Source organism: Hemiscyllium ocellatum, chromosome 31 (genome assembly GCF_020745735.1).
Source record: "Hemiscyllium ocellatum isolate sHemOce1 chromosome 31, sHemOce1.pat.X.cur, whole genome shotgun sequence".
Taxonomy (NCBI): Eukaryota; Metazoa; Chordata; class Chondrichthyes; order Orectolobiformes; family Hemiscylliidae; genus Hemiscyllium; species Hemiscyllium ocellatum.
In genome coordinates this window covers 2829771-2856116 of record NC_083431.1, presented here as the reverse complement: position 1 = coordinate 2856116, position 26346 = coordinate 2829771, and the positions used below count along the sequence as shown (strand labels likewise).

Below are 26346 nucleotides of genomic sequence, written 5' to 3'. Positions count from 1 at the left end.
GTCACCAGGGAGACTAATTGAGCCAGAGGCTGATACGCCCCCTGCAGCTGATTCCATCCTAGGATTTTAAATGAAAACTGAAGCATAAAGGGAGATGGGAATCCTAATTCAGGAATCTCCTTCAGGTTAGTATATACAGGTTAATGTATCCAGGTTAATGTATACAGGTTAACATACAGGTTGAATTGGCCGTTAGGAAGGCAAGTGCAGTGATAGCATTCCTTTCAAGAACACACGAGAAAAGCTGTGCTGCTGAGGCTGGGCAAAGCTCTGGTCAGGCCGTATTTGGAACATTGTCAGCTGTTGTGGGCCCCCTATTTAATGAAGGATGTGCTGGCCTTGGACGGGTCCAGAGGAGGTTTATAAGAATGACCCCGGGGTTGAGGGGCTTGTCATAGGAGCACTCTGGGTCTGTACTTGATGGAGCTTAGAAGGATGGAGGGGGGAATCTAATTAAAAGTTACAGAATACTGAGAGGCCTGGATAGAGTGGACGCAGAGAAGATATTTCCATTCATCAGAGAGACTAGGACCTGAGGGCACAGCGTCAGGGTGAAGGGATGGCCCTTTAGAACTGAGAGGAGGGGGAATCTCTTCAGTCAGAGGGTAGTGAATGTGTGGAAATCATTGCCAGAGAGAGCTGTGGGAGGCCAAATCGTTGGGTGTCTAAGACAGAGATAGGTTCTTGATTAGAAGGGGATCATGAGTTAGAGGGAGAAGGCAGAAGAATAGGAGTGAGAAACATAACAGCCATGATTCAATGGTGGAGTAGACTTGATGGGCTGAATGGCCTAGTTCTGCTCCTATATCTAATGGTCTAATGATGTAGATACAGAGACACCATAATCTTCCATAAATCCTTAGATTCTAGAAAAGTCCCAGAGGATTAGCGAACTGTCAATGTGAAAGGGAGGGAGACAAGAACAGGTAACTGTCAGTCACTTAGCTTAATACCTGTCATTGGGAAAAGGTTATTCTTTTTGAAAGGCTGAAATACGACATTTAGCCATTCACAGTCTGATCAAGCAGAGTCAACATGGCTTCAAGAAGGAGGAATCGGGCCTGCCATTTATTAGACTGCTCTGTAGTTGAGTATATCTTCCCAGATCTGCCCTGCCCTTGAAGTCACTGTTCAGAGAACTTCATGGTGTTTTACTTGGAGATCCTGGAGCACGAATGCTCGGTGGAAGGTGATAGGGATTCTTTCTGTTGGAGGTGGCCATTGCCTGGCAATTCCAAGGAGCGAGTGTCACCCACGTGTGATATTCCAGGTTTTGGGTGCCCTCTCACTGCACATCTGTCCTTTCCCATCATGAAGGCACCTATTTGTTCTGAAGTAGTGACCACTGATGTCAGTCATGCTGGTACTTTGGCCAAGTGTGTGTTGACCATTTGAGGGTACAACAATGAAAGCTGACCAAACAAGAGCTTCACTGAACAGATGCAGTCCATCTGCACAGCAAATGGTCAACAGGCCTAGAGACACTTCCTCTCTGTCATCCAGGATGGCTGTGGCTAAGTCTGGCTTTACATTGTACAGTGGTAGAGAGTTGGTGACTGCATTGAAAGCTGGGATCCTCTGATCTGTATCGGACTCTGGACTGATGTGGTTTTCATTACCAGGCCCGTGATTTTCTAAAGATCGAATACGCTGCTGAGACTGTCAGCACAACGAACTCCCAGTTTCTGAATTGTACTACTTTTTGGTTCAAGCATTGAGTAAACAGGTCATTGTTAAGCTATATTCAGTTTCAACTTAGTCATAGATTGTTTGAGAGGGTGAGTACAATATACTGAGAGTACACTACCTCCCTCCAGGGGGTTACTACCCTCATTTCCGGATCATATACTCTGGGTGAACATTTCATTGGAGGCACCATCCCATCCGAGAGCAATAGGCATCATATTGCAGAGGTAAGGAGTGGCCCAGACTTTGTCCTATGGCTCTTTGCCCTCTGAGTGCTGAAGGTGGTCAAACTTCACTGTTGAGAAATCATTGGAGAAGCGGAAGGAACGAGAGGAAATTTGAGAGAGTGTCTCCTGGACTTATCATTGCAGGTTCGATACTAACACATGAGGCAAATGGCCCTGTGCAAACTTTGGACAGAGTAATATCTGAACTTGTGATCCCACGTCCTCAGTCACACTCTTTTCCCACCCTTCTCTCCTTTTCTCGTTCCTGTTCATCCTGAACTCTCTTCTGCCTCTTCCTTTATTGTTTTACTTTTTTTCTCTCTTTTCTCCATTTTTATTTACCTCATGTCAGTTTGCTGTAGACTGACTGAGATTGATCACTGTGATAAGTCAACAATTCTATTATAATTGTGCTAACATATTAACAGCAGGATGGTCAGAGCCAAGCAAAATGGACCTGGGTCTTTATCATATTCAATGGGTTTGTTGTTCTTGCTGCTGCCTATCCCGTGCTCCTTCCCTCGAGATTGATTGATTGCATGAGTTGTGTAAAGTGCATATAAGCCAGTCCATACATTGACATAGTGTCCTGTAGGCACAATTCAGTTAGACACTGGTTAAAATGTAATGGCTGTGATCGCCAGCTTCCTCAGTGAAATGCTTGGCACTAAGACTATCTGATGAAACCATCTGTTGAATCTTGTTCTTGTTGTTTCAGTTGTTCTGTGTCAGGGATCACATTCCTCTGAACCTTAGGTGGTGACGGTCTTTTTAGTAAAACATTTGAAGGTCCTCCAGATTCTCACCCACTGTCTGTCTGTCTGTCTGTGTGTCTGTCTGTCTGTGTGTCTGTCTGCTGTCCAAACATGTATAGACAGATGACAGTGAATGTGCCCATGCAGGTCTGTATGGTTACACTGTGTGCAAGGCCTTTTGTATCTGTAATTACATGCCTATGTAAAACGGTATGTAGAGATAATTCTGTACATGAGGGTAAATGCAAACCGATGTGTGTATAATCTCCTGTGTATTATATATAAAATAAATTGGCTTGCTCCTGAAATTTAGAGGCTCTCATGTTGGAGATTGTTGGCACTGAACTAACTCACCTATATCCAAGTCCATTTCACCTTCGGGCTGTCCATTACTTCACCCCTTAGAGCATTTAGTTTACTGGCATCTGTCGGAGGGTCAGTGCTGACAAAGTGCCGCACTGTCGGAGGGTCAGCGCTGAGGGAGTGCCACACTGTCGGAGGGTCCGCGCTGAGGGAGTGCGGCACTGTCAGAGGGTCAGTGCTGAGGGAGTGGGCACTGTCGGAGGGTCAGTGCTGAGGGAGTGCCGCACTGTCAGAGGGTCAGTGCTGAGGGAGTACTACCTGTTCCACTGGTGCATGTTGTTGTTCAAGATCTCCCTGTACGAGCAGAAATTGGAAGTTTTCCCAGGTGTCTTTGACAATATTCTTTTCTGTTCAAAGCACAAACAGTTGTGAACTGATAATTCATCTCAGCAGTGTTAATGGGATCTTACAGTCACAATTCATTGAAACCTTGCACTGGATGTTGAGTGCTGTCAGGTTCTATAGAAATGCAAACTCAGTCCTTGTTCCAAACCTGTTTCCCTTTTATCTCCATTTCTGGCTCAGTTGCAGTAAAGGGCACTGACACATCAGTTAGTTCTGTTGTTGAACCATGCCTGGGATCTTTTTTGCTGTCCCAATAAAACTGGTTTATTTACAGAAGAGATAATTATTAAAATGAACTGGCAGTTTTCTCCTCCAATCAGACTGGGGCCAATGGTCCTGATTGAAGTCCAAGGTGTTTGTTTGATTTCATAGAATCTCACAATGTAGCTAGTGGAGTTGGGAGTCAGTGAGTGTATTCATAGCCAGTGCCCTCCTGGAGGACACTTTCCTGATGTTATAGTACAGACTTCCAACATTCACTCATTATCGAATGTGTTGTCCCTGTCCTGGGAGTGTTTGATGGGGACAGTGTAGAGGAAGCTTTGCTCTGTATCTAACCCTGTGCTGTCCCTGTCCTGGGGGTGTTTGATGGGGGACAGTGTAGAGGAAGCTTTACTCTGTATCTAACCCTGTGCTGTCCCCATCAGAGATTGTAGGACTCTTAACACCTGGGTAGAAAGCATTCAATTCCCCTGCAATGATATCGTGGCCTGAGAGTGTTTAATCTTGTTTCTGTGGTGTTTGTAGCATTTTGAAAGTTCAACAATATGTCTTTCTATTGCTGACCACGAGGCTGAGTGGTGGAGGATGTTGATATGAACTTGGCTCATTGTCCCTCTCCATGAAGTCAGGAAAGTTGCATCTTAGCCCCTGCTCCACCTGATTTGCCACTGAGAGTCTTGTTTGAAAGGTTGGTCCTTATGGAATCTCCTTTTAGCAACATAGTCAAAGCTGTTACGATGGTTAGCAGGGCGATGTTTTGAATACAAAATAGTTTTGTATTGTTGTACCTGCTGACAGGTACTACATTACCTGCTGTACCTGGATCATGTTTGCAATGGCACCTTTCTTGCTCAGTAATGGTGTGTAACCTGACTGAGTGTATTTTAATATTTGATGGTGCTTCTGTTGACTTGCTGTGTTTCGTTTGACCTATCCTTGTAAGTAGCAGGAGGACAGCTTACTGTGAATAATTGAAGGGTCAATGTTTGCAAACCCCACTATATTTCCCTTTCTCTCTCTCTCGCTCTCTCTCTCTCTCTCTCGCTCTCGCTCTCTCTCTCTCGCTCTGTTTCTTTCTTCAGTATTTGTTTGGTGTTCAGTCCTGGGGTAATTCAGAATTCCATTCGCAATGCTCAGGACAAACCTTTGCTTGATCTCTACTTCTCACATCTACCCTCATCTTTCTGTCTGCCTCTCCCTTCCTTGCTCTATCACCATTGCAATGAATAGGGACTTGGTTGGTACTTAAGAAGGAAAAGGAGAAGGCATTGGGTCATTTTGAGTGTAGTCCACCATTTTGTAAGAACAAGAACGATTGTCTATCTCAACTACATCCTCCCACCAGATCTCCACGTCTAACTCCCAGGTTCTGTATGGCTGCACTTGGCTGCAGATTGTCAGGTACTGCACTGACTAACTCATGCTCAGCTACAGTCTTTATTGAACAACTTTATTTATACGTTTCCTACAGAGAGGGCATTGTAACAGAATGCTCAGGTTTTGCTTTTAAAGCCGACCAATCAGAGAGCTAAGTTGGACCGAGCGTTTCCCATTGCAGGTGTTCATACCAAGCAGCCCTATCCCAAGGTACAACCTCCCATTCCTCAATGTCTGACTCTGAATATTATGGATGTTGGTACATGGAATGCACTGAAATGGGTCAAATGCTTTCAGTCTGAAAGTCTGTGTTTCTGGTGTTTTATAATGTTTGAGAATTTATAAAGTTTTAATCTCAGCTGGCATTAGTTGTTGGGTATCTCAGACTGCTAATAATCAGCTGATGTAGGAGTTAGTCATCAGTGCTGCCTGGTACACATCTTTAGAACTGTGACAATTAGACAGTGACTGGGAAGAGGCCATACTAGACTCTGCCACCTAAACACTGAATTCTGTAAGACAGCAGTAAGTTCTGAGTGCAGACTTTGAGCAGCACAGAGAAACAATAAATACCTCACAAAGAAATGAAGACCTGCATTTTAATAACACTATTTTTATTTGTTCATGGGATGCAAGTATCGATGGTGGGTCCAGTATTTATTGCCCCTTCCTTAGTTGCCCCTTGAGAAGGTGGGGGTGAGCTGCCTTCTTGAACCTCTGCAGTCCATGTGCTGTGGGTTGACCCACAATGTCCTTGGGGAGGGAGTTCCAGGATAAAGACCCAGTGACAGTGAAGGAATGGCGAAATGTTTATAACTCGGGATGGTGAGGGGCTCGGAGAGGAACTTGCAGGGGGTGGTGTTCCCATGTATCTGCTGCCCCTTGTCTTTCTAGATGGCAATGGTTGTGGTTTAGGGAGGTGCTGTCTGAGCATCTTTAGTGAATTTCTGTGGTCCATCTTGTAGATAGCACACACCGCTGTGACTGAGGGAGTGACTGTTGTTGAATATGGTATTTGTATGTTCTATGTTCTATGTTCAAGCAGGCATCTTCAGATGTTGAGCTTTCTCAGTGTTGTTGGAACTGGATTGATCTAGGCCAGTGAGAAGTATTCCATCACAACCACTTTGCCAGCTACCATGTCCCAAAGGGTCTTGCAGTCAATACTTTGCCTTTTAATTTTAGTAACTGTTATAATGTAGGAAACAAAGCAACACATTTTATCCGGCTTTCAGTGGTTTCCCAGAGGTAATAAAGGTACCAACGAAGGTTTCAGTAGCAAATAAATGGAGAGGGAGGTGGAGTCAGGGGGATGCTGTGGAACTGGCTTAGTGGGTGGAGAAATTGTCATCATCAGACATGTGAAATGTGGCAGTAATTTTGTAAGAAGTTTGGTTCAGTCTCAGTTCCCAAGTCTTTCATTTGTTTTTATTGCTTTTCTTTAATTACTCCATGCTTCAATCACGTAACAATTCAGTACTTGCAATAATCCTCAACAAATTCCTGAAACCCCTCTGTTAGCTACAATTTTAAACTGCTTATATTTCATAACTGATGATCCAAAAAATCTTTGCTAATTCAGTCAAATAACTTTAAAATCTTCAAAGAATTTCTCTTTTGTCTGCGCTGTTCTAGAAGAGAGAATTTCCATATCTTTCATTTCTCCACCTTATACCATGTACTGTTACTCAGCCAACTCTCTATCCTCGATGCTGCGTTTCCTCCTGAATCATCTCTTTGAACTTTGGCATCTCGGGAAGGAAGGACCTTGAGTCCCAGCTGAAAATCCACACGTTGCAAACCTTCCATTCTCTTCAAAAATCAGTCACCTTCTTCAAACTTGTTAAACAGACTGTACAATGCATTTTAAATAAATGTGTCAAATTAAAAATCAAAAGAAATGTTTTATTTTGAATTTAGAAAGCAAAAAGATAATCCTATGGCATCACCTCGGCAGACAGTGAGAGAAAGATGGTGTGGTGTGAGTTAGGAAGCAGGAATTCAAAGAGGGATCACGTTTGAGACATGATGAGGAGTGAGAGGATGTTATGACTGAGGGAAGTGAATAGGATGGGAGATCTGAGATCCTTGGACACAATGAGTTAATGTGGATAAAACTAGATCTTGGGAAGGGGCCACGACATTGATACTATCTTGGCCACAATATTCCGTCCAGGAAGCTGAGTACATCCTGACACACAAACCGAACTCTCAGGCTCTGGGAAAAAGGTCAAATGCTGGCCATGGACAAAGGTGTAAGAGCATGGCTTTTCCCCCACACTCGGAGCCAAAGCGATTGGCCTTCAGTGGATTTGTACACTCCGGCAGAAAGCTCAAACAAGGGCAGAGGGATTGGTTTTAGGGATTGATGTAGGGCTAAGGGGACAGCAGGGCGATTGGATTAGTTTGATACAGGGCTATAATGACAATAATATTGAAAACTGTTGTCTCTAACATAAATAATCTGAGGTGCTTCAGAAGAACATTGAGAAAAAGACATTAAGGTACACTTCCATACACAGCAAGATCTCATAAACAGCAATGTGATAATGATCAGACATTCTGTTTTTGGAATGATGATTCAGGAATGAGTATTGACCCTCAGTCACAAGTGAAAACCCCTCTGCACCTCAGTCAGCCTCATGGATGTCTTGTATCCTCCTGAGCTAACTGGTGGGCCATGGTTTAATGTCTCATCAGAAAGATGGTGTTTCTGATGGTGCAGCCCTGAGGAAGGCTTTCAGTAGCAGAGAAGCAGAAATCAAGTCAATTTTATGTTATGGGAATGAGATCGACAATCCAGGTGGTGGTTCAGATAGATGGTCAGACCTCATCTCCGGATTACACACCAGGCTGCACACAATTTGAATTAGTTGCAGACACTTTCCAGTGAGACAGATGGAGCCAGGAACTGGGGAGCAGAAGCATTAACAGAGATGGAAACATTATCTTCAGTCCTCCCAAAATTCCATGCTAAGGGAAGGAAGTCAGTGTTAGTTTGGAATTCATCAAGCTTTTTTGGACTAATTCCTAATTAAACTCTATAAGGAGCAGGAGACAATGTGTACGTGTGTAAATAGAAGACTGCATATCTGTGTCAATAATTTATTGTTTAATGCATTTTGAGTGCAACGTAGTCATCATGCAAAAATCACACCTTTATTTCTGTTATAGAGTCATATTCATAGAGATGTACAGCATGGAAACAATCCAACCCATCCATGCCGACCAAATGTCCCAACCCAATCTCATTCCACCTGCCAGCACCCGGCCCATATCCCTCCAAACTCTTCCTATTCATATACCCATCCAGATGCCTTTTAAATATTGCAATTGTACCAGCCTCCACCACTTCCTCGGGCAGCTCATTCCATACACATACCACCCTCTGCGTGAAAAAGTTGCCCCTTAGGTCTCTTTTATATCTTTCCCCTCTCACCCTAAACCTATGCCCCTCTAGTTCAGGGAAAAGACCATGTCTGTTTATCCTATCCTTGCCCCTCATGATTTTATAAACCTCTATAAGGTCACCCCTCAGCCTCCGACGCTCCAGGGAAAACAGCCCCAACCTGTTCAGCCTCTCCCTGTAGCTCAGATCCTCCAACCCTGGCAGCATCCTTGTAAATCTTTTCTGAACCCTTTCAAGCTTCACAACATCTTTCCAATAGGAAGGAGACCAGAACTGCACGCAATATTCCAACAGTGGCCTAACCAATGTCCTGTACAACCGCAACATGACCTCCCAACTCCTGTACTCAATACTCTGACCAATAAAGGAAAGCAGACCAAACGCCGCCTTCACTATCCTATCTACCTGTGACTCCACTTTCAAGGAGCTATGAACCTGCACTCCAAGGTCTCTTTGTTCAGCAACACTCCCTAGGACCTTACCATTAAGTGTATAAGTCCTGCTAAGATTTGCTTTCCCAAAATGCAACACCTCGCATTTATCTGAATTAAACTCCATCTGCCACTTCTCAGCCCATTGGCCCATCTGGTCCAGATCCCATTGTAATCTGAGATAACTTTTTTCATTGTCCACTACACCTCCAATTTTGGTGTCATCTGCAAACTTACTAACTATCCTTCTTATGCTCATATCCAAATCATTTATATAAATGATGAAAAGTGCAGGACCCAGCACTGATCCTTGTGGCACTCCACTGGTCACAGGCCTCCAGTCTGAAAAACAATCCTCCACCACCACCCTCTGTCTTCTACCTTCGACCCAGTTCTGTATCCAAATGGCTAGTTCTTCCTGTATTCCATGAGATCTAACCTTGCTAACCAGTCTCCCATGGGGAACCTTGTCGAATGCCTTACTGAAGTCCATATAGATCACATCTACTGCTCTGCCCTCATCAATCCTCTTTGTTAGTACTTCAAAAAACTCAGTCAAGTTTGTGAGACATGATTTCCCACACACAAAGCCATGTTGACGATCCTTAATCAGTCCTTGCTTTTCCAAATACATGTACATCCTGTCCCCCTGGATTCCCTCCAACAACTTGCCCACCACCGATGTCAAGCTCACTGGTCTATAGTTCCCTGGCTTGTCCTTACCACCCTTCTTAAACAGTGGCACATTAGCCAACCTTGTTATAGACCTTTTGTGTGACATTTAAAATCATCATCTTGTTGCCAACTCCATTGATGTATCGTACCCCACCCTGGTACAACACAGCTGTTGGTTGCGTCTGACAGTTCACGTGCGCAATAATGTGGAAATTTCACACAGTCACTGTTCCACTTTACTGACACCACTCCCAACACTGAAATCATCCTGCACAGAACCTTGTGGATTATTTCCCGTTACTAATCTTTCAGGATGTCCCATCTTGCCTTTGACATTCTTTTGTGACTAACTTCCTGAGTTAGGAACTATTTTAATAATGTCTGGCTACATGTCAGTATCCGGTGTCAGGAGACATCCACTTGAGGAATATCCTTTTTTACCTAGTCTCAGTATCTGTGTGGAACTGATGGCTCAGAGAGTGAGTGAGACTTGACTGAACCGAGACAAGGTGCCTTGTTAAATGGGGATTTGTAATATCAGGTTGATTGAACTCTCAGGATAGAAACTAGGAATACTTATGAATATGGAAGAGGGAATATTGGCTCCCCTTCTCTAATACATTCTCAGTCAGTTGCAGAAAATATTTTTATTTCTTTTTTAGTAGACAGTTATCACTCTTCAATGAAAATGTAATTTACTAGAAAATGATGCAGTTAATTAAGGTTTTCGTGAGTGGAAGAAAGAAGAATTTTTACGACCTGTTAATCCCAAGAAAAATAATGAAAGTGCACTAGTGACCATGCACAAATACAGGTAATGGGTTTTACAAGGAAAGGAGGGGGTCTACTGCGAACAGGAAGATAAAAGCACAGGCAGTTTAAAAGTTCTTAGAGTCATAGAGCGGGGAAATAGACCCTTCAGTCCACCTCGCCACACTGACCAGACCTTGTCCCATTTGTCAGCATTTGGCCCACTTTCCTTTAAACCCTTGCTATTCATAAACTCATGCAAATGTCTTTTAAATGTGAGTGTACCCACCTCCATCACTTAGTTCCTCTGGCAGCTTATTCCACACACGCACCACCCCCTGTGTGAAAGAGTTGCCCCTCAGGTCCTCCCTCTCCTTAAACCTATGCCTTCTAGTTTTGGACCTCCCCCACCCAGAAAAGACTTTGTCTGTTTATGCCGCTCATGACCTTATAAAACCTCTATAAGGTCACTGCTTAGCCTCTGAGGCTCCAGGGGAAATGAACCCAGCCTATCCAGCTTCTCCCAATAGCTCAAACCCTCCAGTCCTGCAACATCCTTGTAAATCCTTTCATCACCCTCTCAAATTTAACAACATCCTTCCTGTAGAAGGGAGACCAGAACTGTATGCAGTATTCTAAAAGTAACCTCACCAACATCCTGTACAGCCGCAACATAACCTACAAAATGCTGCCTCCATCATCCTGACATCTCCAGAGAGGAGTTCCAGCTGATAAACCCATTATACCAAGCAAGCCTCTGAAATGTGGCTCATGTGTATATTCATGAGTCTACTCCTCCTGTCTTTCCAAACTGAACTCTCCGTAGACCAACCTTTTAATTTCCAATACAAACTTATCATGTAAGTCTAACTGAACCAAAATGTGAATTTGCTGATGCTGCTTTAGTGATCTAGTGTGCTGTCTTTGGAGGAAATGATAATTCCATTGCAAGCAGATTTTGTATATCTCATACTAATTTACCAAAATTTACCTCAGTCTGTGATCAGGTGATCATGCAGCCATTTTGTCTGTAAAGGTCCTTTGTGAAAAAGCAGTTTAGTCCACAAAGGTGTTGGGGATTAAAAATTGAAGTAAAATTTGATTGACGTAGAATAGGAATAGTAATGACATTGTGTTATAATAATGTAGACGGAACTTTACGGTGTAGACAGTGTAGAGGGAGCTTTACTCTGTATCCAGCCCATGCTGTCCCTGTCGTGGGGAGTGTTTGACAGGGGGCAGTGTAGAGGAGCTTTACTCTGTATCCAGCCCAAGCTGTTCCTGTCCTGGTAGTGTTGATGAGGGGACAGTGTAGAAGGAGCTTTGCTTTGTATCCAGCCCAAGCTGTCCGTGTCCTGGTAGTGTTGATGAGGGGACAGTGTAGAGGGAGCTTTACTCTGTATCTAACCCCGTGCTGTCCCTGTCCTGGGGAGTGTTTGATGGGGACAGTGTAGAGGGAGCTTTACTCTGTATCTAACCCCATGCTGTCCCTTCCTGGGAGTTTTTGATAGGGACAGTGTAGAGGGAGCTTTACTCTGTAACTAACCCTGTGCTGTCCCTGTCCTGGGAGGGTTTGATAGGGACAGGGTAGAGGGAGCTTTATTGACACGACAATGATGTGTGTAGAGTCTCTCCCTAATCTGAGCTAAGGGTCTGGTCGAGCCAGACAGGAAGCAGTCGATGATTGCTTCCAGAGAGAACATTCCGATCCACTGTGTGTTGCTCACTAACATCAAGCTCAAGCTTTAGAGAACAGGAAGAATGTGCTGGAACTGATTAAGCCGGTGCTCTATGGGCTGAGCTGTTTTCCCCAGTGTCTGCAGGAAAGCAGGGTGTTAGTGTGTTTTCAATGCAATTGCAAAGCTGCACCTAGTTCATTATTCTAACCTGAACATTTTGTTCTATCTGATGATTTAGAATGAAAGTCTGATGGCCATAGTTTGGTTCTGCTCTGATTGTCGCTTGTTTGTTTGTCTGATTAATGATGAGTGTGAGTGTGAGTGTTTTTTAGGAAGGGGGCAGAGGCAGGGGCAAAGTGTACATAAACTGGGGATGCGATGGCAGTGCTATGTGCTGCTTCCTGCTAACAGGGGTCTCATTAGGTGACCAGGTTAGATTTTCTTTGAGCAGGGGAATTGCATTAAAGATGATTTTGATTATAATCTTTGAAATTGCACGCAACACTTTGAAACCATTTTGGGGATTCCAGTTCTAAGTTTCATTGTAAATTGCTGACTCTTTAACAAGTATGTTTTTTCCAGACTCCTTTTATTCTGTGATTTGCAAAGGTAAACATTCAGCTATTGTAAATCAGATATGATTTATTTTACATGAGGGAGTCTGTTGTCCTTTATCTATTGTGACAACACTTAATTATCTTAACATTTTCCTCTCTTTCGAACATTGGAGCTTTAGCTTTTACTTTTATAGTCAATTTTTTTTTATTTAATTGAGAAACTGAGATTGAGTACCAAGGAATGTGAGGTGGAGAAAGTTAGAGATCCAACTGTGGAACGCTCAGCCAGACAGACCACTGGAAGCAGCTTCAATGGTAACGTTCAAAACAGGAATGGATAAATATTGAAATGAAGAAATTCACAGGATCATGGGAAAACGGTAGGGAGAGTTGATCCAATTCAATAACTCACAGACCCAGGACAGACCTGATCGGCTAAATAGTTGTACAATTATGTGATTCTCAGGTGGTTAGCTGTGAACATAATTTTTCCCAGTTACTATTTTACCTCCTCCAGGGCTGTGGATGTAGTTTATATGGGCTTTAGTAAGGCATTTGATAAAGTCCCACCTGGCAGATTGGTACAAAAATCACATGGGATTTGGGGTGGGCTGGGGATGGATACAAAACTGGCTTGGTCATAGAAGACAGAGGGTAGCGGTGGAAGGGTTTTTTTCAGAATGGAGACCAGGACCTAGTGGTGTTCCACAGGGATCAGTCTTGGGTCTTTGTTGTTTATAGTATATATAAATGATATGGGAGAAAATATAGGTGATCTGATTAGGAAGTTGCAGATGCCATGAAGATTGGTGGAGTTGCTGATAGTGTCGACGATTGTGAAAGGATAGAACAGGATATAGATTGGTGACTTGGACATAGAAATGGCAAATTATGCTTTTACGTCCTGTAGCAAGCAGATTCAGTTCAGAAAAATAAAAAAATCCATACCAATATAAGGACAGTTAAGTTTTGGTAGTCTCCAGGCTATCAGAGCTGGAAAGAAGTCCTCTGATATTTTAGTAGTTCAAGTGGGCAGGTCTGGAAAAATCTCTGAGCGTTTCCTAGAGATTGGTGAAGAAAGGTCAGTCAGTTGGCCTGTGTCTTCCGGAGACATAGCAAAGGGAAGAACAATATCTGGTGAACGGACAGAAATTTGCCAAAAGGAAACACATGAGACCTCTTCTGTTGTCTAAGAAATTTTCAAGTGAAGATTGGAGTGATACTTCACTGGGGTTGAGTATCTGTAAATGATATTGCTGGGAACATGGCTAAATCTATCTTTCTGCTATTTATGATAAAATCCTTCCAGATCACCACCTATGGCTTTTATTGCCCCTTAATCTAAAAAATGAACACAAGTTTATTATATAGATTCCCTACAGTGTAGAAACCGGCCCTTCAGCCCAATAAGTCTATACCGACCCTCCAAAGAATAACCTACCCAGACCCATTTCCCTCTAACATAATGGGCAATTTCGCATGGCCAATTCACCTAGCCTGCATATCTGTGGACTGTGGGAGGAAACCAGAGCTCCCAGAGGAAACCCACACAGCTACAGAGAGAATGTACAAACTCCACACAGACAGTCGTCCGAGGCTGGAATCAAACCCGTGTCCCTGGCGTTGTAAGCAGTGCTAACCACTGAGCCATTTTTGTTAAAGTACATTGATGACTTTTGCAAATATGTTCAGTGATTGGCTGCCACAGTGATCAAATTATAAAAATAAAACTTCTAATTTAATGAGCCAGGTTTCACTGTGGGATCTGACTTGTCCAGCATTGCCATCAGCTGGGATCACCCACCTGTCTATTGTATGATTCCGGGTTAGTCTGTGCACTTGAATGGAAAACCTAATATAACATTTTTTTCTACAATTATCGTATTCTATATAGTGGCAGTAATCCTGAATATAAAGGTAAATTTATGCATTAGACTGTATTGAGAGTGTAAGGGTTAATCTCCAAAGCATCTTCAAATTTAAGGCAAAAACGTTGTGGAATCCCAGCTCATCATATGATACTGACTGTGTCCAATTTACATTGGCTTGGCCCGTTAATAATAATTAGTGTCTAAATTTTGGGGGAAAAAAAAGTTTTAAAATATTAACCAAAGAAAAACTCGAATCTTTGTTGAGTTTTAATGGTTTGATGAAGTTCCTGTTAACAGAACTCTTAGAAATTGTGATCTCTTTTTTTTCCATCTCTACTGGGCTGTGTAACAATAACCCAGCCACAAGTCATCTCATTCACTGGAATTCACCCAATCACCACTTTTAATAAAATGTGGAACAGATTATTCACCGTTAAATATTTCTACTTCATACCTCAATTTTGCAAAACAAACATCATGACAGAATGTTTGGAATGGGTGAATTAACTTTCAGAAAAATATATTTACATTTCCAAACTGTCTGATTCTTTTTCAGGGAAGAATAGGGTCTTTTGCCCGAAACGTCGGTTTTACTGCTCCTCGGATGCTGCCTGAACTGCTGTGCTCTTCCAGCACCACTGATCCAGGATCTGAATGACACAGTTTATCCTTCACTTACCCATCATCCGCACCCTCCCTTTTTGTTTGAGCAAGTATTTTGTGTATATAAGATACAGAGCATCCGAATAACAGCAGAAAATCAAGTGGCAAAAGGAAGGGAGGACGTTAAAACATTTGCAGTTACTAAAGATAATGCCATTTGGAAAACAAATGGGAGTTAAGATATGGAGGTGCCAGTGTTGGACAGAGTGTGGAACAAAATAAAAAAATCACATGACACCAGGTTATAGTTGTGGTTCTGTTCGCCAAGCTGGGAATTTGTGTTGCAGACGTTTCGTCCCCTGTCTAGGTGACATCCTCAGTGCTTGGGAGCCTCCTGTGAAGCGCTTCTGTGATGTTTTCACCGGCATTTGTAGTGGTTTGAATCTGCCGCTTCCGGTTGTCAGTTGCTGTCCGCTGCAGTGGCCGGTATATTGGGTCCAGGTCGATGTGCTTATTGATTGAAACAGTGGATGAGTGCCATGCCTCTAGGAATTCCCTGGCTGTTCTCTGTTTGGCTTGTCCTATAATAGTAGTGTTCTCCCAGTCAAATTCATGTTGCTTGTCATCTGCGTGTGTGGCACTGAGGATGTCACCTAGACAGGGGACGAAACATCTGCAACACAAATTCCCAGCTCGGCGAACAGAACCACAACAACGAGCACCCCGAGCTACAAATCTTCTCCCAAACTTTGAACAACCAGGTTATAGTCCAACAGGTTATGGGCGGCACGGTGGCACAGTGGTTAGCACTGCTGCCTCACAGCGCCAGAGACCCGGGTTCAATTCCCGCCTCAGGCGACTCTCTCTGTGTGCAGTTTGCACATTCTCCCCGTGTCTGCGTGGGGTTCCTCTGGGTGCTCCGGTTTCCTCCCGCAATCCAAAAATGTGCAGGTCAGGTGAATTGGCCATGCTAAATTGTCCGTAGTGTTAGGTAAGGGGTAAATGTAGGGGTAGGGGTGGGTTGCGCTTTGGCTGGACGGTGTGGACTTGTTGGGCTGAAGGGCCTGTTTCCACACTGTAAGTAATCTAATCTAAATCTCTAAGTAGTCTAACATAAAAAGGTTTATTTGGAAGCAGTAGCTTTCGGAGTGCTGCTCCTTCATCAGGTAGCTGTGCAATGGGAGTTAAGGCCACCGAGTCCATTAGACCAGCTGATCTAATCCTCGAGTTTTAAAAGAAGAGGCTGCAGTGACAGTGAATACATTGGTTCCAATCCGCCAACATCTCAACTTCTCAAGACATTCTAGCAGATTAGAAAATCTGCCTCCTTCAGAAGGAAGGAGTCATAAAGTAGGGAACGATCTGCCTATTTACCGAGCATTTGGGAAAATGCTGAAATCGGTTAATTTAAAGGAGCTAGTAGGCAAGACATTTGTAAAATCATAAAACAATCAAGTAGATAACTTCTGTTTGATTAAAAAATGAGGTCTGCAGATGCTGGAGATCACAGCTGAAAATGTGTTGCTGGTTAAAGCACAGCAGGTCAGGCAGCATCTCAGGAATAGGAAATTCGACGTTTCGAGCACAAGCCCTTCATCAGGAACTTTTGTTTGATAAATGCATTAAGGGTTTTTAACAAGCAAATTTGATTGAGGAGAATGTACAGTACTGTGTTTGGATTTCTGCAAGTTATTTAATAACAGGTACCAGTCACTCACATTTACCCTCAAGTTCACTTACTCTGTATTTTTCTTGTCAAGTCTTGGTTGTTCTGGCTTTAAAATGAATCACAACGTTAGTGTGCAGATATCGTAAATAATTAGGAATCCTGGTCAGTCTTGCAATTGGGGGATGGTGTATCCCCGCCCCCCCCCCCCCCCCCCCCCCCCCCCCTCCCCTGCCCCCCCACCTTCCACCCTTCCCCATGCCCCCCCCCCCCCCCCCAACCTTCCTCCCTCCATCCCGCACCTTCTGCCCCCCACCCGTATTCTACGGATCACTGAGTCGACATTTCAGGGCCCGTGTATCATTTTGGTCTCCTTATTTAAGGTCAGATATACTTTCCTTGAAGCCTGTTCAGGGTGTGTTCACTCAGCAAATTCTGAGGATGAATTTTCTAATTGCAGCAAAGAAAGATGAGAGGTGACTTGACAGAGGTGTACAAGATGATGAAAGGCATAGACAGAGTGGATAGCCAGAGACTTTTTCCCAGGGTGGAAGTGTCTATCACGTGGGGGTATAATTTTAAGGTGATTGAAGGGAGGTTTAGGGGAGATATCTGAGGTAGGTTCATTACACAGAGTGTGGAATGCACTGCCAGCAGAGACATTAGGGACATTGAAGCGACTCTTGAATTGGCACATGGATGATAGTACAATGAAGGGTATGTAGGTTAGTCTGAATTTGAAGTAGGATAATAGGTTGGCACAACATCGAGGGCCGAAGGGCCTGTACTGTGCTGTACTGTTCTGTGTTTTATGACTGGGGCTGCCTTTTGGGGAAAGGCTGAGAGAACACGCACACTCTCCGTCTCTCTCTTCTTCAAAACCTGTTACCACAAGACGATAAGACATAGGAGTGGAAGTAAGGCCATTCGGCCCATCGAGTCCACTCCGCCATTCAATCATGGCTGATGGGCATTTCAACTCCACTTACCAGCATTCTCCCTGTAGCCCTTAATTCCTTGTGACATCAAGAATTTATCAATCTCGGCCTTGAAGACATTTAGTGTCCCGGCCTCCACTGCACTCTGCGGCAATGAATTCCACAGGCCCACCATTCTCTGGCTGAAGAAATGTCTCCGCATTTCTGTTCTGAATTGACCCCCCTCTAATTCTAAGGCTGTGTCCACGGGTCCTAGTCTCCTCGCCTAACGGAAACAATTTCCTAGCGTCCACCCTTTCCAAGCCATGTATTATCTTGTACTTTTCTATTAAGTCTCCCCTCAATCTTCTAAACCCCAATGAATACAATCCCAGGATCCTCAGCCGTTCCTCGTATGTTAGACCTGCCATTCCAGGGATCATCCCTGTGAATCTCCGCTGGACACGTTCCAGTGCCAGTATGTCCTTCCTGAGGTGTGGGGACCAAAACTGGACACAGTACTCCAAATGGGGCCTAACCAGAGCTTTATAAAGTCTCAGTAGCACATCTCTGCTTTTATATTCCAACCCTCTTGAGATAAATGACAACATTGCATTCGCTTTCTTAATCACGGATTCAACCTGCATGTTTACCTTCAGAGAATCCTCGACTAGCACTCCCAGATCCCTTTGTACTTTGGCTTTACGAATTTTCTCACCGTTTCGAAAGTAGTCCATGCTTATATATTTTTTTCCAAAGTGCAAGACCTCGCATTTCCAAGGTTTGAGGGGTGACATAGCAGTTCTCCAGAGGAGCCCTCTTTTCATGACAGAGGTTGGATCTAGGAGATAATATTCAAAATAAGAAGTCTCCCATTTAAGATAAAGATGGAGAGAAACTTATTTTTTCTTGGAGTCTAAACACTCGGGCTTCAGTAACTCAGCAAACTACTGAGGCTGAGTTTGGTTTTGGAATTACAAATGAGTCAAAATTCTGTTTTCAGAAAGCCAGGCAGGAAAGTGGAGTTAAGTCAATAAACAAATTCAATTTGCCCCCTTATCTCCCTCCCCCTCACCTTCCTCCCTCCTCCCCCCATCTTCCTTCCTTCTCCCCCCACCTTCCTGCCTCCCCCCCCACATTCCTCCCTCCCCCCACCTTCCTCCCTTCACCCCACCTTCCTCCCTCCCTCCCCATCTTCCTCCCTCTCCCCCACCGTCCTCCCTCCCCCCCCACCTACCTCCCTCCCACCCCCATCTTCTCCCCCCCCCGCCCACATTCCACCCTTCTCTCCCCCCCCCCCCCCATCTTCCACCTCCATCACCTTCCACCTGCTCTCTTTGGCAAGCTACCCTTCTACCTTCACCCCACCCCCCACCCCCCACCCCACTCCCACACCCAGGCCTCCAACTCCTGTCCTCTTCCACCTTTGCTTTTTGTCACTTTTCCCCCTTTATCTTGCTGTCACTTTGTGGGATGCTGTGTTTAAAGGTGCTATGTAAATGCATGCTGTTGTTGTGCCAAACTTGCTTTTACAGTTTGTTGAATTGTAGAGGGAGAGTTGATGAAATGAGCCGTGTGCTGTGTGTGTCGGTATTGAGGGCGGTGGTTTAGAGAGGGGCTGATTTCCAGTGGCTGTGTTTGCAGGGAGGATGGGCTTGGTTCTGAAGTCTGTAGTCCTGACCTGATCATTGCACACAGCCCTCTTGTGACTGTTCAACTCTTCCTTATATGGATTCCCCGTCCTACTAACTGTTCCGTGTGTGGGAGAGGGGAAAAAAAATCCTGCTCTGTGGGATGGGGTGTTGGGGGAGAGAGGGGGGATAAATTGCATTTACACTGTGCTAACTTCAGCCATCTCAGTGAAGAATTAAAATATTATATTCCGTTAAGAGCTGAAATTTCTGCACTTTTCCTCAAACCAACTCCTCCAAATATTAAAATATTTCTGTTAAGTCACAGAGGGAGAACTTCACAAATGTTTCCTTAAAAGGAAACTTGTTTCTACTTGAGTTGCTGTCCTGGCTTTTTGTTTATAGTAACATGTCCAACCCTCCGAGAAGGAGCTGCTGGAGGCTGCTTGCTCGTGGCCTGGAGTCAGTCGGTTCAGTTTTGAAATCTGGCCAAAGGGTGTGGCAGTGGATCCCAAATCTAATTTCTGAAAATGAGGGTAAATCACCATCACCATTGTTAGCCAATGGGGTGATGGTCAGAGCCTGGACCAAGGCTTGGGGGGGTGGGGGGGGATGGTGGTAGGAGGGGGAGGTGACTTCAGTCGTGAACCACTCCACAGTTGAATAGTCTGATGGTACTTTCTACTTGGGTTGCCTGTTTGGTAAGATCCTGGAGACTGGTGACATGCACAAGACAGAGGAGGTGCACAGCATAGTGCGATTTGCGAGACATTATCGTGGAATGCAGCGTGTAATTTAAACGGTGAACATGTGCCCACATTCCGTTTGGACTGAAATATTCTAAGCTGTGAGTTAGTAATTCAGTACAGTGCTATTGTATGATCAGAGCCTTCCTTCACACATTGTATTCCGGTTTCTGGAGAAAAATACCTGATGTTCTAACTACAGGAGTAGAGTATTGAACCCTTCACCTTAGAGCATCCCAGAGTTTCTTGGAAAGACAGGTGTATCTCCTGGTCACTCGGAGAAACCCAGGATGAACAGACAAAGGGAAGTGGTTAAAATCCAGACACTGATTTCGCTCCCAGTTTCCCCATCTTCCTTCATTGATGGAGATGAGAGCAGAGTTCCTGCACACATGTACTGCTTGCTCCAGAGGAGGTGCCCAACTCTGCATGGACATATTTCTGGAATTTAGCTGCCCAGATGTGATGGGCCAAAGGGCCTTTTTCCTCTCCGTATGACTGATACCTGCTCCCATGCCCTCACCACTGCTCAGTCAATCTGACCATTCTTTCACAAGCCATCTTCCCAGCTGTGGGAAAGGGCACCTCCCTTCCTCAACTGAACAATCCTTGATTGCCATCTAATGAAGGAAAAGCAGGAAAACTGGGAAATATTGATCCTACTGGAACTCCATTTTGAAATATAAGAGACCGGTCAGACCAGTATGTGTCATTTACTGGGTTTTCCTTCTGACTGTCAAACAGCCTTTTCCCAATATTTTGAAAACCATATAAATAAATAGAATTTCAGAGGAAGTGATATTTTTAGATTAGATTTTACGACTTGATGTTACCCTCAGCAGTTTACTGGTGATTAATCTTCAATTCTTGAAGGGTGATGACTGTAATTTGTTGAGCAGTTAATTAGAAAGTGCAGGACCCAAAAGATGTTTGCAATGAATTCCAGCAGCGCTCAGTCAAAATGCTGTGCACTTAGACAGAGTCGATAGATGTGAAGCTGGAAGAGCACAGCTTCCAGGGAGCAGGAGAAACAACTTTTCAGGCTGAAACCCTTCAACAGGACTGGGCAGGGGAAGGGGAGCCCAGGGGTAAACAGAGAGAAGGGATTGGGCAGGGGTACGGGTCGGTGGGACGTTGATAGGTTAATGCAGGCACGGGTGATTGTGATTGGTTAGTGGGAAAGATGGAGCGGATAGATGAGTAGGAAAATGGAGAGGTTAGGAGAGGAGGGGTTTGGGGCTGAACATGGAGTTAAGACTGGGGGCAGAGGGAGGCGAAGTTGGCCATTGGGCTGTAAACTCACCGGGTGAAATATCAGATGGTGTTCCTCCAGTTTCAGTTTGTTTCATTCTGACAGTGGAGGAGGCCAAGGATGGACACGTCACGGGGGAGTGGGTGGGGGAATTAAAATGGATGGCAACCAGAAGGTCAGATTGGTTGATGCGTGCAGAGTGTAGATGCTCTGCAAGTCTGAATTTGGTCTCCCTGATGTACAGGAGGCCATCTTGGGAGCAATAAATACAATAGACCAGGTTGGATGAAGTCAGGTGACTCTCTGTTGGATCTGGAAGGATTGTTTGGGGCCTTGGATGGAGACGAGAGGGGAGGTGAAGGGGCAGGTATTGCACCTCTTGTGGTTGCAGGGAAAGGTACCAGGTGTGGTGGAGAAGTTGGTGGGGCGTGTGGAGTCGATGAGAGAGTCGCAGAGTGAACAGTCTCTGCATTTATATAGCACCTTTCATCACCTAAGGATATCTAGAAGCATTTTACAGTCGGTGAAGGGATTTGAGGTGTACTCATAGTTGTGATATCAGAAAGACATCAGCCAATGCATACACGTCAGGATCTCAAACCAACCATGCAATAATAACCCGATAATCTGTCATGGTGGTATTGATTGGGGGATCAATAATGGCCAACATCAAGGAGAGCTCTCTTGCTCTTAACGTATTCGTGGAATCTGTGTCATTTTGGACCAGAATCATCCTCTGACCAGAAGATGTAGGAGTTGTGTTAGGCCACTCAGCCTGTTGAGTCTGCCCCACCATTTGATGAGATCATGGTTGCTCTATTCATCCTCAACTCCATTCTCCTGCCTTATTTCCCTAACCCTTGATTCCCTTCCTAATTAAAATTCTACCTGTTTCTGTGCTGAATATATCTGGGATCTGATTTGAAAATTCACTGCTGCTTCAACAATTTTGCGAGGAGCTTTGTCACTCTGACCTGTTGAGTTGAGTGTCAGTTGTGGCTCAGGGTTTAGCATTTTCTCGCTCCTGGGGGATCATGGGTTCAAGTCCCACTCCAGGGACTGGAATTGTGAAGGTGGCGGGAACTGATGTCTTCTATTTCCATTGGACCGGTGTGGGTGGTGGTTGGGGGAAATGTTAGTGCTTGGAGAATGAGCAGCCTCTCACACCTGACAGGGCCCACCTCCCACAGCATATACTGTTGTCCCATTGGTCAGTCTGATTGATTGCCCCTCCTTAGCATCTGTTTGTTCACCCAGACCATTTCTTCGCTTCGATCATCTGAGTCCATCAATCCTCATGAATGTCACACTGCTTTCCCATTTTCACATGGAGGACTTTGGGAGGTTCATGTCAATCCCTGATCTTTTGGGCTCTGAGTTGTATCACACCCTGAATGTGGAATGACACCTGCAGAGAACATCAGATCTGAGCCTGAATTTAATAGACCCAAGATGACTGGCCAAACTCCATGCAGTGGCTTTGATTTTGGCTTCTTGGTCTGAGCTATTCTTAGGCCTCAGTGTGGATCTGAAGGATTGTGTTCCCCAGTCAGGGTTGGGTTGTTTGCCAGCCTGCTGCTGATCATTGTATCAAGAATAGTTTGTGCTCTGGGATATGTTACAGGCAGCTGTTAGAAGCAGCACTGTCCAGGACATTTTGACTGCTGCTTGGACTCAGCGTCATCCAGCTCAGAAACAGGCCCTTCAGCCTAAAGTGTCCGTGCTGACCACGTTTCCTAAACTGAGCTGGTCCCAACTACCTGTGTTTGGCTCATATCCCTCTAAACATTTCCTATCGATGTACCTCTCCAAATGTCTTTTACATGCTATAATTATACCCACCTCTGTCTCTTCCTCTGGCAGCTCAGTCCGTACACGCACCACTCTCTGTGTAAAAAATGTTGCCCCTTGTGTCCCTTTTTAAATCTTTCCACTCTCCCCCTAAATGTATGCCCTCTAGTTTTGGATTCCCCAACCTTGGGGAAAAGACATTGGTTATTGACCTTATCTGTGCCCCTTATAATTTTATAGATCTCTCTTTGTTCACTCCTGAGCCTCCAAGGGAAACAAGTCCCGGCCTATCCAGCATCTCCTTCTAGCTCAAAGCCTGCAGTCTGAGTAACATCCTTGTAAATCATTTCTGAATCCTTTCCAGTTTAACAACACCCTCCTTACAGCAGGGTGATCAGAATTGTCTGAATCTTGCACAGCAGTAATGTGATCTCCCAACCCCTGTACTCGGTACACTGACTGATGAAGGTAAGTGTGCCAACCGTCACCTTCACCCCCCTGTCTGCCTCTGACGTCACTTTCAACTGGGAACTGTACTCCAGTCCGGCACCTCCAGCCTCTCACTGCCATGTCAGCTGACACTCAACGTTAGCTCTCTCTCATGAAGTTGAGAATTCAAGCCCCACTCCAGAAACAGGAACACATAATCCAGCCTGAGCATACTGAGGGAATGCTGCACTGCCTGAGCAGGTTTTCTCTGGATCTGGGCTGCCTGCGGTTGTTAACCTAAGCTCCAGCATGGACGTGATGTCCAGGCTCCTCCTCCTGCCAATCTTTCTCTGGGTCACACTTTCCCTCTTGGGGTGGATGGAAATGCTCCCATGGCACCTTCTTGAAGGAAAGTAGATGAGCTGCCTTTTTGCTCTGGGGAGTATCCTGACACATATATCCCATGGTGGTGGCATGGCATTGTCACTGTACTCAACAATCCAGAGGCCCAGGTTAATGCTCCAGGGACCTGGGTTCGGTGGTGAAACTGAAGTCAGCCAATACAGTCTGGAAGAAGAACCTTGTTGAATGATGGCCCAATTGCCAATTGTCATTGATACTCACCTGGTTTACACATGTCATTTGGGAAGGAAATCTGTGAGACTTACCCAGTCTGGCCACGTAACTCCAGACCCACAACAAAGTGGTGGACTCGAAACTGACTTCAAAATGGTTCTAACAGTTGCTCAATTCACAGCAATAGAATTCCCTGGCCAGTGACATCCACATCCTATCTAAAGATAATGAAAAATAAAATCAATATTTGTAAAACAGATAATCTATTCATTTTCTCTGCTGTTTAAGGCAACGTTATGTTCTCTGATTCACCGCTGCATTTCCTGTATTACATTAGTGGCTACACGTCAAAGAACATCTTTGCTTGTAAAGTGCTTTGCGATGTCCTGAGACTGTGAAAGGTGCTATAGAAATGCAAATCATTCTTTAACAATACATTTAGTTGCTGGGTTGATGTGGAGCAACTCCGTTAATGCTGTTTGTGTCACTCTGTAAATCCATTCCTATTCACTGGTGGCTGATACAATGGTTATTGTTTTGTGTGCTGCAGCCATCACAAGACCCAATGACTGATTGCTGTAGATTTATTCTGCTGGTGTTTTGTTTGGGAGTGGGAGACATCATTAGCATTGGGCATGAGAGAACCATTGTCTGACAATCTGTGCCCAATCAGCCTGGCATTGAGGGCCATTGTCCACCAGGGAGCCTGTGCCTCCAGCGTTCTACGCTCAGTGATGACTCGGCTTGTGATGTTCCTCATTATTTTTGGATTATATTAAATGATCCATTATATTAAGTGACCATTGATCATTTTCCCATCTGTAGTAAGAATGTTTGCGATGGGATTTAAAAGTTCTTTCTTGGTTTAATTTCTGGGGGAAGTACAGTGTCTGTGAAATTGAGATGTTGCTATCTTGAGCTAAAATGTGTTGCTAGAAAAGCGCAGCAGGTCAGGCAGCATCCAAGGAGCAGGAGAATCGTCGTTTCGGGCATGAGTCCTTCTTCAGGAATGAGTAAAGTCATTGACTTTCCTGATCTCCAGCATCTGCAGTCCTCACTTTCTCCATGTTGCTATCTTGGCCTATCTCTTGCACTGACCTCTGACCTTGCACCCTCTCTCTGAATCTCAGCTTCTGCAGTCTTGCATTCCAGATCTGACAGTGACATTAGCTTCAGGGTGGTGCTTAGTGTTGGTCATGATTGACTCTGACTCTGAGTACGAAGGCTCCTGCCTGCCTACCTGCCTGTGCAGCCTCTCCTGGATGGTCTATTCAGATTGAACACAGCACAGGCTTTAACCACTATCACACATTCATGGACTGAACTAATTAAGTAGGACACGTAGTGGACTTTTCAGAATTCCCAAGACTACACACTGCAGGACATGCTGGCTTCTCAGTTTTATTGGGAAAGCCCATAGATCACGGTGAGATACTGAGGGAACTCTGCACTGTCAAAGTGTTATTGCTGAGGGAGTGCTGCACTGTTGGAAGCATAGTGCCACGAAAGTGTTGCACTGTCAGAGCTGCTGATGTTTGAATGAGATTTTAAATCTATCTTTACAGGAATGTAACAGAATCTGTTTTTTTACTTTTGAAGAGCAGCAAGTTTCTGACCAGCACAGACTCGATGGGCCAAAGGGTCACTTTCTGTGCTGTAGCCTTCTATGACTTAGTTTGGGATGTGTTCAGGTCATGAAGGTTGCAACAGAAATGCAAGCTCTTTCTTCACTTGGGATGCTGGGAGGCAGGAATACATGTGGGATGTGGATCTCCTGAGCTTGTCTGGAGACACCTGAATTCTCTTTCTGGATGAGTGGTGCTGGATGAGTGGTGCTGGATGAGTGGTGCTGGATGAGTGGTGCTGGAAGAGCACAGCAGTTCAGGCAGCATCCAAAGAGCAGCGAAATCGACGTTTTGGGCAAAAGCCCTTCATCAGGATTTTTTACCTCATTTTTACCTGGATTCTCTTGTCTGGGCTCCGGGATGACTCTGACCTTTACCTGATGGTTGGGGTGTGCATTTCGGAATCAATGCAGTGATTTGAAGATACTGACTCCCATCAGCCAACATATTGTTGCATTACCTGAGTCACCTCTGATAATTAGTTTATTTACACACAAACACTGACTGCATTATAAAATAATTAGTTGATGGGATTCTCTTCGGAGTCTCAGAGATGTGATTAAATGCTGTATAAATATAATTCTGTTTGATTCAGTAAATCCACAGAAGCTGGTTGCACTGCTTTTCTTTGGAATAGTAATTTTACAACGACATGTGGCATTTGGAATGACAATACGTTGATTTGCTTAAGGATTAAGTTAACTTGCATATTGATTGCTGTAGTGTTAATATTTAAAATCGAAATAATGGTTTATATTTAATG

General features: G+C 44.5%; 1 protein-coding gene across 1 annotated transcript in view; it reads left to right on the top strand.

Annotated features, from left to right (window-relative positions):
- Positions 1-26346, top strand: part of LOC132830518 (unconventional myosin-Ic-like) — a 151133-nt gene that overhangs the window by 33732 nt on the left and 91055 nt on the right. The window lies entirely within an intron of this gene.